The following is a 14471-nucleotide window of genomic DNA, read 5'->3' as shown; positions in this document are numbered from 1 at the left end:
GAAGACAATTTAGACTTTTGAGAAAGACACCCTAATTCATAGAGCACTACTTATGAATGACATCTGGGATTGCCTCTTAGACTTGAAAGCTTTTTCTATTAATGTGTTTATCCAACACAGTATACCAACTTATCAGCCTTAGGTAATTATTGACCATCAGCCTCCATTTTTGAACAATTAAATCTCACCTTCTAGGTGCATTTGAACTTTATGTAGTTAATGATTCCTAAAGTTGACTGAAAAGCCAGATCAATTTCCTACTGTTTTGAATTCCTAATGTCATATTCAGGTTCCTGCAGGGAGATTGAAATCAGTCAGGATTTCCTAGGCAACAATCTGAAAATAGTTGAAAAGGAGGGCCTTTTTAATATTCTTTAATGTGCTTTACCACACGTAGTGCCAACACCAGTTTGCACCTAAGACTACTTACCCGTGTTCATTTTCCCTGCCGCAACATTTACAACTCCAGTAGGCCTCTTATTTTTTCCAAGGAAGAAGCAGAATTAGCCTCGGGATGATTTCACTTTCTGTGGACACTAGGCCAGGATAATGAACAACATAGAAAGAATAAAACTCCATAGAATCAAATGTTTTCTGTTTGCAGGGTAAACAGGGTTCAATTAAAATTTAATTGAAGTAGATGTTTTGTCTAGCCAAACTCAAATGGACTTTTGGATCAGAAGCAAAATAAGGAATTTCTAGACTCCAGTCTCCCCTCACACACATTTGAAGTATCACTCCCATACAAAATAAATATTTTGTGTTCTAATTCACCTATTTAGGTCTGTGGCCTATTAATAGAGATTTCTGTAATATAAAGAGATTAATGATTTTACTTGGGTAAGCAGATTATAAAAAACAATACTAACTATATGAAATACACTTGAAATAAATTGCCCCTTTTGACATGATTTGAGTACAGCACTAAAAGGATACAGGATCAGACATATCAAGAGTAGCTTTGCTTATAAACCAAGTAATTACTACTTAATAAATTAAGCATATTCTAATTGCAAAATTCCTAACATTACATTACGTTTTTAAGTATGTGGCTGTCCTTTACTGTGACATTACTTTGAAGGTAGTATTTCACTGAATCTATGATTCACGACTAATTTATATGCCACTAAGAGCAAGACATTATGATTTTTAATATGACACAATTATTTCTTTTTTCCCTTCTCTTCAATTTTTTGCAATAGTTTGAGAAGGATAGGTATTAACTCTTCTTTATGTGCTTGGTACAATTCCCCTGTGAAGCCATCCAATCCTTGACTTCTGTTTATTGGTAGCTTTTTGATTTATTGATTTGACCTATATCTACTTGTTTAAAACCGATAGTCATTTAAGTTCAAACACATTCTATAAGCTCTACACATTTTTACTTTTCCCTCATATTTTGTGTTTGTGATGTCATATCTTACATCTTCATGTCTATCACTTTATTTATTTTAGTTATAGTTGATCTTACAATCTTTGTCTTCTAACCTTTATACAAGATAATTTAAATGGTTAATTCACGGCATTTACTATATATTTGCCTTTACCTGTAGGATTTTTCCTTCCTATAGTTTCCTATTTCTTGTAGCCTTTTCTCTTTCATTTAAAGAAGACCCTATAACACTTCTTGTAAGTATAGTTTAGTATTGATGAACTCTTAGTTGTTGCTTGTCTAAGAAGCTCTCTACTTCAATTCTGAATGATAACCTTCCAGGGTAGAGTATCCTAGGCTGTATGTTTTTTCCCTTCACCATGTTAAATATATCATTGAACTCCCTTCTGGCGTGAAAAGTTTCTGCTGAAAAATCAGCTCATAGCCTTATTGGGGTTCCCTTGTATGTGACTTCTTTGATGCATTTAGAATCCTCTCTGTAACTTATGCCATTTTAAGTTATAATATGTCTTGGTGTGGCTCTCTTGTTTCAAATTCTCTGTGCTTCCTGTACCTGAATATCTGTTTCCTTCATGTTTAGGAATTTTTCAGCTATAATTTCATCTAATACATTTTCTACTTCTTTCTCTCTTTCTTCTCCTTCTGGAGAAGAAATATAATGCAAATGTTAGTACGCTTGATGTTGTCCCAGAGGTCCCTTAAACCATTCTCATTTTTTAAAATTTGTTTTTTCTTTTGCTGTTTTGATTGAGTGATTTTTGCTTTGTGAGTTCTTTCTAAGAAATCTTTGCCTTAGCCAAGGTCAAATATTTTTTCTATATTTTCTTAGAAAAGATGTATAGTTTTATGTTCATACTTCGGTTTATAATCCATTTTGTGTTATTTTTTTGTGTGATGTGAGGAATTTGCCATATATCACTTTTTTTAATATGTTGTCAAGATGTTCCAGCAGAATTTCTGGAAAAGGTGGTATTTTCTCCATGCAATTTATTTCACAAATTCTCTGGAAATCAACTGACAGTATATGTAAGGGTATCTTTGTGGGCTGTAATTTCTCTTCCATTGATTGTTGTGCTCTTCCTTTTGTCAATATCCCATTATCTTGTTTATGGTAGCTTATGGCAAGCCTTGAAATTAATAATGACAATCCTCTAAATGTTTTCTTCTATTTCAAAATTACATTGACAAACTTACAAACAAAATTATATTGACAAAACTCCCTTTCCATATAAAGTTTGGAATCAATTTGCATTGTACAAAGAAAAAAAAAGCCTCTGGGATTTTGATTGGGACTGAGTGAAATTGATGAATTCATTTGGGGAAAACTGGCATTTTTCTTGAGAATTTTATCCACAGGAAGGATGTATCTCTTCATTTATGTAGGTTTTTCTTTGATTCTTTTCATCAGTGGTTTATACATTTTTTCATACTGATATTACACATATTTTGTTAAATATATGTCTAAGTGTTCCATGTTTTGTGGTGCCATATTTCTTTATTTTTCTTTTAATATCAATAGCTGTAGAAGTCCTCTCTACCTTTTAATTCCTGATATTGCAATTTGTGTCTTCTCTCTGTTTTCCTTAATCAGTTTAATGTTTCTAATCTTCTCAAAGAACTAAGTTTGGGTTTCATTGATTTTGTCTATGATATTTGTTTTTGTTTGTTTGTTTTCTTATTTGATTGATTTTAACTCTGATCTTCTGCTAGGTCATAGTATATGTGTGAGAGTGTGTAATTGAGTCAATCTAGTCAAGAGCTTTTGTTTCATTGTCCTGTGGTTATCTTTCAGTGAACAAGTGTCCTCAAATATTTCTAGCATGACATTGTGCTTATTTTGGAAGCTGGAATACTAGAGGATTTATCTCAAAGTTCATGCTCCTAACTCAGATTTTGCTATTACCAATTTAAATGGTGTTAAATAAAATATAATAGATATAGGAAGGTTAACAATAAAATTGTTGATTTTAATGGTAATACTAAACCTATAGGTAAAATCATGTGGATATAAAATAAAATATTTCTTTTTCAATGAAACCAGGTATCAACTTTTTCCATTAACATGACTTTATTTTTTTATTGAAGTATAGTTGATTTACAATGTTGTGTTAGTTTCTGGTGCATAGCAAGGTGATTAAGTTATACATATATATTACATATATATACATACTTTTTTTCATATTCTTTTCCATTATGGTTTATTACAGGATATTGAATATAGTTCCCTGTGCTACACAGTAGGACCTTGTTGTTTATCTATTTTATATATAGTAGCTTGTATCTGCTAATTCCAAACTCCTATTTTATCCCTCCCCTACCCTCTTTCCCCTTTGGTAACTATAAGTTTGTTTCCTATGTCTGTGAGTCTGTTTCTGTTTGGTATATAAGTTCCTTTGTGTCATAGTTTAGATTCCACATATAAGTGACATCATATGGTATTTGTCTTTCTCTTTCTGACTTACTTCACTTAGTATGATAACCTCTAGGTTCATCCATGTTGCAAATGGCATTATTTCATTCTTTTTTATGGCAGAGTAGTGTTCCATGTGTGTATATACCACATCTTTATCCATTCATCTGTCTATGGACATTTAGAATGCTTCCATATCTTGGCTATTGTAAAATAATGCTGTTTTGAACATTGGGGTACATGTATCTTTTCAAATTATAGTTTTCTCTAGATATATGCCCATGAGTGAGTGGGATTGCTGGATCATATGGTAACTCTGTTTTTAGTTTTTTAAGGCACCTTCATACTGTTCTCCATAGTGGCTGCGCCAATTTACATTCCCCCCAACAGTATAGGAAGGTTTCCTTTACTCCACACCCTCTCCAGCATTTGTTACTTGTAGACATTTTAATAATGGCCACTCTAACCAGTGTGAAGTGGTACATCATTGTAGTTTTGATTTGCATTTCTCTAATAATTAGCAATGTTGAGCATCTTTTCATGTGCCTGTTGGCCATCTGTATAACATGACTTTAAAGTATCACTTTTTCTTAATAAGACTATCAAAGATTGCATAGATGGCACAGCCAGAATAAAGATAAAGGTTTTCACATCTCATTTGTTTAATTTGTATAATATTTGTGAAGTGGCTATTAAAATTTTGTATCAAGCACATTCATCGATATACAAAGGCCATACTTTGTGTACATGTGCACGTATACACACACTCACACAAACATCTATACATATATCAAGGCTATATAGTAGAGGTTTATTTTAGTGCACAGGTGTGATTTGTAATCATCATATTGACACGATGACCAAATATTACAGTCTCTGCTTACATTATAATACCCATGAAATTTCAATCACATTGAGATTTTACAACTTGAAGTAATTTGAGGAACAAATACAGCTAAAAATAAATAGGTATTAGGGTTTTAGTTGTTTACATCAGTACCAAAGCATGGGGCCAAAATATCTAAAATTTTTTTCTGACATTGAAAAGTAATTATTTTTCAGTAAGCAACCATGATGCATGTATGACAGTAGTGAATGCAGAGTTGGAAGAGAATAAAATTGAATAGAATGAGACTTAGTTTGTGGTGCTGCTCTGAGAAAGTTTCAGCCAGGCTATGGCGAACTCCAGAGAAAGGAATGCCCATTAAAGGAGTTCTGTTTGGGTAGGAATGTCCCAGATATAGTACTTAACTCTTACTCATTATTTAGAAAGTCTGGGGAGGACATAACTCAACATGAGTGCTGTGGTGGTTACCAAAGCTACAACAGCAGTAGGATCTCTGCCAGCTACACGACTCAGGGCAGATTTTTTTGATAGGAGACCTGAGGAGCACACCTCCATTTTTGCCATTAAAAATAACAAGAAAATACTAGAAAATTAACAATTGAATAGACCAAGAAAAACAAAAATATAAAAATATAAATATGTATATGGTTGTTGAATTATTGGTGATGTAAGCCAGAAAAAATAGGCTTAACCTTAGTACATTAATGCTACTTTATTAAAGTGATTCATGAGCCAAAGCCTTATTCAGAATTTGAAATGTGTTCATTGAGTTATGTGTATATTTATCTATTACACAGCTAGGAGATAGAATTTTCAAGCTTTTTATAGAATTTAAAATGCAATTTTTAATGTGTCCAGGGATTTATAATCTGTTCAAAGCTAAATATTATAAACACTTTGGGAATAATTGTATTCTGTTACCAGATATATGGAAGTATCATATTTTTAAAAATGGTAATGCAAAAGAAAAATGTTAGATATTTCATTATCACTAGTGAACAAACTTTAAATCTTAGATACCATAGGTGATACAAATTTTCTAAGAAAAGACTGAGGTTTACTGTGTTTATGATGTAGCAACCATAAACAATTTCTAATGGTGTTGAAAATTTTAAATATAATGTTAACAAGGTGAACGATTTTATAAATCAGCAGAATAACATTTAGGAAAAGTTCTTTTAATCTCTGGATACTATGCAAAGTTTTGAGAGGAAAAAAAGATGAAAAACACTACTGTGGCTCTACTGTAACACAGTAGCTCTCTTTCTTGGAAATTATTCAAAGCAAATATTCAGTGAAAACACAGTGATATATATGTAAGAATGAAAAACAGGGTGTTTTTTATTAAAGAAAAAGAAAATTCATAGAAATAATTAAATTATAGTAAAGTTTTACCCTGAGATATTTCACATTTTATTTTAATAATTTAACATTTCAATAACAATAAACTATATTTAAGAATTAGGAGAATTCTTGTAATATGTGAATACTAATTGCTTTCAATTTTGTCTCATAATTTGTTTCAGGCACTAAACAAAATTGTTGTTTTGATGATGTGCTGTTTGGTAATGTTAGGAGATATAACAATGTATGGCTGCCTACTTTACTGCTCCCAGAACATGCAGATATTTAAAACTGCCTCCTCAAATGGTTCTGGCTTGTGGGACAAATAAACTCTCACTCGCCATCCCTGTGTCCTTCAAAAATTTCTTGGGGTGCTTTTTCTCCAACAATTTCTTTAACCCAGGCAGAAGAATATTTACTTCGGGTGGCCTTTGTCGGCTCTTTCCATCGCCCCTGGACATTGAGTGTTATATTTCCTGGCTCTTATGCTGAGTTCTCCATACCCTCCCCTCACCACCACCATGACCCTATTGAGCAGGGCATGTGATGGCTGACCCCACAGGGATTGCTCTCTTGTATCCACAGGAAGCTTTCATCCACCCCTTGCCCTGACAAACTGATTGCAACAGAGCAACAGCCTTCACTCTCTGGCTTTACTTCAAAAGCAAGTGGTCAACCTCTCCTTTGTCCTTTAGAAGTACCCTGTTTTCTGTCTGCTTTGATTTTCACAATAATGAGTCAGGCTCCTAACTTTGGTGTATTCCAAGGACAAGGAACATTTTTCAAGCTCTTTGAGTGACTCCCTGCTCCTTTGATAAGTTTCACCTGGTTTAGAATTTGAGGACTTACCTTCCTCTCTCACAGACAGCAGTGTAGGGACTCTAATTAGGATGACAACCCTCTCCAAATAAAATTATTTACCAATTGCTCTGCTTTAACTCTATCTGACTCCTTAAATCTCTGATATTACCTTGAGGTCCTTGAGGCATGGAAGAGGCTCTGGAAAATTTTGTTGCTTTTCATCAGGGTGAGATGTTCACCTCACACTCATCTTGGTATTATAACATGTATACTATTGAAAATTTAATGAAAACTGAGGAGGAAGTATAATATTCTAATATTATTTCATTTTTCAATAAGTGCCAATCATTGAATAAACATAATATCTGGGAATCATAGAAGAGGAACAGTATAATTTTCCTGGAGGTAGATCATGGGTTTTAATAGTATGAAGAACTGTCAGAAAAATGCTTCTTTGTGATCTTTAAGTCATATATATTTGGAGGTTATTGATGTATATACTAATTAACTGAGTGCTCCCATGTTTTGACTTTCACACCTATTGGTACCTGCGTACTGAATGAATTTTAAAACATCATGATTGACTTCCAAACGTTAAGCCACATTGACTATAACCATACTTTCTGGTTTTATGTTGTATTCAATTAATTCAAAAATAATTTAGCCACAGAGATTATGATATTATGTACACAGTAATTTTATTTACTGCTTAAAAATGGTTGCCCTAGTCAAGAATTCACAGTCCAGATTAATTTAATCAGAAAGACTTCAGTTATTCTCATGTTAATCCACACCAGTAACTTTACTACAATTAAATTTTCATTGGTTGTATTAATAACTTGTTAGCTAATGAAAATTAGAAATTGGCTTTCTGAAGAAGTTAGTAAATTCAATACATGTTAACTGGCTTACATATTTTAGAGACACCCTCACCTTCCCCCAGCATTAATGGGCCTAAAAATCTGGTCAGCCTTGTATATGTCTGATATGTTCCGGCATCAATATCCAGTCTTAATTGTTAAAGGACGTGGTACAAAGAGTTTGGGTTTCCAAAACCTGCCCCTGAAATATAGTCCATTTGCCTTAGCTAATCTTTCAAGAAAAGTGTTTTAAAAACACCCAAAGCCAAGATTCCCTAAACCCACAGAATAGGTTGCTTGAGGTTTGGTTTCTACTTGCTAGTAAATATCTCTGTGGTGGAATTAGGTCAAAGAGGCCATTTGACTAACACCTTTCAAGTTTTTAGAGACTATCTTGCTATCACCTATTTCCAACTATTGGAGATCTATATGTAGTCTAGCTCAAAACAGCAGTGGGAGGGAAAGATGAAGGAGTTGTGGGAGGGGGAGTGTCTGGAAAGGCTCACTGATGAGATGGTATTTTAACTAAGTATTAAAAATGAGTAAGATTTTGCCAGTTGACTGGGACATATAAGAAAAAACTATTTAGTATGTCTAATGTTTCTATGTAGAATTGTTCAGGGAATGTGGTTTATTCAGGAAAGTAAACTATGGCTGAAATTTAAGGATTTTAAGATAAAAGTACATGCAGGGGCTGGGTTATAAAAAGGTCTATATGGTATACTTAAGTGTTTTTAAAACTTTTTGCAACTTGTGGAAAATACATTTTTTTATTATATGACCTCACACACACACACACACACTGAAACAAAAATGTTACAAAATAATACTTACATTTTACTAGTTTCTATGTACTCTAATATTTTATTTACTTTTTTCTGAAATATTCTATTCCATTTTATTTTATTGAAATGTTGATATTGAAACCAGTGGATTTCTTTCTTGACACACCAATGGAACATAACCCACTTTAACAAACATTGCCCTAGAGAACTTAACCAACGTCCTAGGTGTCCAAGTAGTGCAGTCAGGAGGGGTAACCCAGCAGCTGGTGAACAGCACATGAGCTGAGTCAGGGGGGTCTGCACTTGTCCTTGCCCAGAACCGCACTGCACGACACTCGCACATGCCAAAGGGAGAGCAATATTAAATAGCAAATACGAAAATCCATGACAGGCTGAGAGAGAGACTGTGGAAGAAAGGAAATTGTAGTACCTTTAAGAGCACTTTTTTCCTGCTTTTTGAACAAAAAGTACCACATTTGCAATTTTCATTTGGTCCTCAAGTTGTTTCCCTTTGTGCAAAAAGCACTGTCCAATAGAAATATTGTGCAAGCCACATATGTAATTTAAAATTTTCTACTAGAAACACTTAAAAATATAAAAAAGAACATGTAAACATATTTTAATATGTTTATTTAACCCAATATATCCAAAATATTAGCAAATCAATTAATAATTAAAATATTAATGGAATATTTTAGTTTTTTATTCCCTCCAAGTGTTTTAGATGTGGTATATGTTATACTTATAGATCATCTTAATTTGAACTAGCCACATTTAGAGTAGTAAGTCACATGGCATTTGTCATCACCATATTGGGCAGTGTGGCTCTAAAAGTGGGGAGGGCTTCCCTGGTGGCGCAGGGGTTGAGAGTCCGCCTGCCAATGCAGGGGACACGGGTTCGTGCCCCGGTCCGGGAAGATTCCACATGCCGCGGAGAGGCTGGGCCCGTGAGCCATGGCCGCTGAGCCTGCGCGTCCGGAGCCTGTGCTCCGCGGCGGGAGAGGCCACAACAGTGAGAGGCCACAACAGTGAGAGGCCCTCGTACTATAAATAAATAAATAAATAAATAAGTGGGGAATACGGGAAAGTTTCATGCCAGTGTTTATGAGGTCCAATTTGACTTTTAGGAAGATCTCACTCGTTTAGTAACGCAGAGAATGAAGTAGATTGTGAGACTGGAGGTAGGGAGAATCAAACATTAGCTTTTTGGATTGGGGGAAGGGCATATTTGAGATGTATATGGGTAGAATTATCAGGACTTGGACACAGATTACATGTGTTTAGTGGTAATGGTAAAGAGGAAACAGAGAAAAGAAAGGGATTAGAATGATTGCAAGGTTTGTGAACTTGGTGATTGGGTGGATGGTGGTGCCACTCTAGATAATGTATCCAGGATGAGAGCCACAGTATACTTTCAATCCTTTTTTTTAAGTTGACTTATTAAATTCTGTTGTTATCAAAGTGGCCTGAGATACTCCTTGATTTAATAATGTTCTAATGGCGCTTATCTTGGGAAACACACTGGTGATTTAGAATTGAAAAAAACCTTATAAGTTGTTTGACCCAGTGGATTCTGCCTAAGATAAACTCTGGAGGTTGGATTCAGGGCCAGTCCTGTGGGTGGTAGAAGATGGCAACCACTAGAATGACCAGCTTTTTAATGAATGTATAAGAAAACTGACCTAGTGAAATTGGCTAATTTTCTCAAATCCTCTCTAGTTAGGCACAAACTAGAATTAAACACGACTAGTGTTTTTCTTTTTTAAGACTTAGGACTTTCCTCAAAACTTTATTCTCTGTATCTTGGCTTTACCTTATACTTTTAAAGTGAGATTATTTGGCCAAAATTCCCCCAGTTTCATTTTAAAAGCTCTACACTTTCACCTTTTCAGTCTTCCTTCGATTCTCTCTGCAAGATGTGCCCTACTATTTGTGAGGACTAATATCTTGCCCATTCTCTGGCTTTTACCTGCTTTCCATTCTTCCTAGATCAATGTGTTGTTCCATTTACTTTTTGAGATCAGTATTTTGAGATGCCAGCATGTACTCTGTAAAAACTCCTCTTGGTTATTTATATTGCTTCATATCTTTGTTTAAAGGCTGAATTTCTATACTGAGTTGGTCAAGGTGGAAAAAGGAATGGAGAATGATCTTTAGCTTTGGGTAAAATACATATGAACCTGTTCTGAATAGTTCAGTTTTTCTACTTCAAAAATACATTTGCCCCAGTGGATTAATCAGTACCAAAGATCCAGTATGCAATAACAACTTAAAATACTACAGAGAAGTAGTATTGACACATATTTGTTAGAGAGCCAACTGTGAGTGTGAGAGAGTACATATACTTGTGTGTATACTTGTGTGTAAATGGATTTTTCTGTATTATTTAGCTGTATTTAATGTGATAGAGAAAATGTAGAGTGAAATATGAGTAAGGATAAACACTAATAGAGACATTAGAGAATGTCTATATGATGCAAATTTTTGCATTAAGTGAATTTAAATTTTGAACAGACTATTATGTAAACTCAGTATATTCTTTCAGGAATACTGGAAGCTAATAAACTTTCTGAGTCATTGAAAATCTAAAAACATTTTTATCTTGTTAGTCCACTTAATCATTTAGTAAGGAATCATAGATTCAACTTAATTTTCCAAAAATCTTTTGTAGCCATTGCTCTGTTGTCATCAGCTAAAACAATTGTCTTCTATCAAACTTAATTTAGCAGTAGCAGAGGAAGGAGCAATGATCATCTAGAGGATAAGAGAAAAAACTGAGAACAGAAAAGAAAATTGGAACTTTCCAGTCTAATATCCCTGTTTCAGGAAATTAACTCTACTGAAGACTAGACAAACAAAAATGTAAATAAACAAACAAAACTTAATTAAGGGGCTTCTAATTCATACACTTTTATACTTTTTATATCTATCTGCAGGGTCTTAGCAGACAGATTTTTTTTTTTTGAACAATCGGTAGATTGAGTGGAGTGAACTCAAGATAGCTCTATCAGAACAGTCATTTTGTCTCTCTTCATTTTATTTTTTAAAGAGATTTAATGACAGTTATTTTTAATGTTTCTTTTAACTCATGTTCTATGAGTCGTTATCATGGTGTCTTTGAAAGTTAGAATATCATCATATGTATACTAGTCATAGGACAATAGAATTTGGAGGAGACAGATAGGGATTGAATCCTGGCTTTATCATTTACTACCTATATGACTGGGCAAGTCACAAATCACATAACCTCTCAAAACCTTTGGCTTCTCATCTGTAAATAAAAGTCATGTCTTACAGAGTTCTTATGGAATTTATGGATTATTCATATAACATGCTGAGAATTGTGTAAGTCACACATTAGGGACTATAATAAGGTGGATTTTACAAGTAACTGTTTGGCCAGAGTTGGAGTTAAGGCTTTCACATATCAAAACTTTTATTTTTAAGTGTATATTATTGTAAATATTTCTACAAAAATGGTTGTGCTTTATGTCCCTCATGAACACAGTAACATAATATATCAGGATTCTACACTGGGTCTGAAGGACCCTGGCTTCATTAGAGCTGTCTCAGGGAGCATAAGCAAAGGGAATGGAAAAAGTTGCACAGGTATCCCTGCTTCAGTCTTTACATTTTATGTAAATATGTGTTTAAACATCAAGGTTTCTATAGGATTTTTAAGAAAATTATTTTGCTGCTTAAAAACAAGCCAAAACAAAACAAATATTAGTATGCACATTTTTACATCTTGATTGAGACATTTAATAAAGTACACTTATTTAAAAAATACAACTTGATAAAATTATGACATATGTATACACTATGAAAGCATCACCACAATGACAATAATGAAAAATTCATCACACCCACATAATGTTTATTAAAGGCAGAAAAAGTTGAAATAATTAATTGATATATGAAATAGATGTCCTGGGACTTCCCTGGTGTCTGAGTGGTTAAGAATCTGCCTGCCAGTACAGGGGACACGGGTTCAAGTCCTGGTCTGGGATGTTCCCACATGCCGCAGAGCAGTTAAGCCCGTGAGCCACAACTACTGAGGCCACGTGCCTAGAGCCCATGCTCCGCAGCAAGAGAAGCCACCGCAACGAGAAGCCCACGCACTGCAACGAAGTGTAACCCCCCCTCACCACAGCTAGAGAGCCCGTGTGCAGCAACAAAAGACCCAAAGCAGCCAAAAATAAATAAATTTATTAAAAAAAAATAGATGTCCAAATTAAGAATCATTGTCCTTAACATCTTGCTCTTTGTGTAATGTAGATTTCCTACCTCTGATAGCCAGAACAAAATACATAGTTCTATAGAATTTTCAGATGACCTGCTTTTCTGAAAGATTTGCTAACATTTAAAAAGTAAACATAACGTTAAACAAATTATTTCTATTGAAGGACTAGGAAAGTTTAGTTTAATGTATCTTTGAGCAAGTTTATGCAACATTAAACCTTTTGTAAGGCTTCCTGGAATTGGCTCAGTGATGCAAACCTGTTTACTGAGAGGAATTGGATTCAGACATCCTTTGCATTTAAGGGATTAGCGGTCTCTCTAATGACTAGTCAATTGCTGAGGTGACTGCAAATTTAAACGAAGAATGATTACTTAGGTGCATGGCTCAATTGCTGGCTCACATTCCCTGTTAGAGGAAGCACTAATGCATTAATTCTAACACTCCACTAAGCAATATAGAAGTGTCATATAATTATTATATGCTATATGGGCTCTGGAGAAAAAAACAATCTTTGAAATCCCAGTATGCATATTTATTGTACTTCCTACTATTGCTTCTGCCAAGTGGAAAGAGTGTATTTATCTGTCATGTAAATAATCACATTTGATTAGGCATTGAAATAGTATATTTATAAACATTTTCCCTTAAAGTACTGAATAAATTAACCTCATGAGGGAACCAAACTGCCCACCTTGATCTGTTACTTAATCTGACCAGAGATTATTTAAAACATTAGGACCTGATTACACCTCTTCAGACTTCAGAGTATAATTTTAATAAATCCAAACATCAACTTAATTTATCATGATTTTTTAAATAACTTATTTATTTTTTAGCCAAATCTTACACATGCACAAAATAGCCATCATAATAACAAAATAGTGCTCTGTATAAATTCTTACTCCATAGATGTTCTTAGATAGACACACATCTCAAATAAACATATAAAGAAGGCATGGACAATTCTAATCCTTTATGTACAGATATCCCTTTCTCTATGTCAGAGAATTCCTGAGGAAAATGTAAATTCTATAAATATAGGTAGTGTACCATGTGATGTGGTAAGAAAGAAAACCAATTTAAGATTCTTACCTCAAAAGATTGAATAAATATCTGATAACATATCTGCATTATTTTTACTTTTCCAAATCCTATTTTTATATTTAAGTAATATTATATTTTATATAAGTCCAAAGAAGAATTTAATGAACACACCTCTATTACTGTGAATTTATCTGATTTTTAAAATAAATAGCTTTTATGATTAAAATTATAAGATCAAACCCAAATATCATGAATTATGCTTATTAAGTAATATGCTGAGCTATATATATATATATGTATATATATACACACATATATATGATTAAAAAAGGAATATGATAATGAAGAAAAAGGAAAAGAGGAAGGAGGAAAGTAAAAAGGAAGACATGTTGGCCCTGTGTGCTAATGGCTTATCTTTTAGTGAGATATGATTAAAAACCATTTTGTGCCACTTTTTGCCTATCTGAATTCTAAAATAATAAGTATTAAAGAATATATGAGATAACAGGCCTCTGGTATAGTATGTTGTTGGAATGGATAAGAACAGTTTATTTTGAGGGTGATTTGACAAATAGCCTTTGTAAGTTACATGCATATTCTTTATCTCATCAGTTTATCTTGTAAAAAATGTGCCCTGAAGAGAAATATACACAAGTCCAATAGATATATGCTCAAGATTGCTTATCACAGCATTGTTTACAAAATTAAAAATAAAGCAATCTGTGAAGGAACTGATTCAAAGGC

The sequence above is a fragment of the Grampus griseus genome (assembly GCF_964374135.1).
Source record: "Grampus griseus genome assembly, chromosome: 9".
NCBI lineage: Eukaryota > Metazoa > Chordata > Mammalia > Artiodactyla > Delphinidae > Grampus > Grampus griseus.
Note: the sequence above shows the minus strand (reverse complement) of the source record.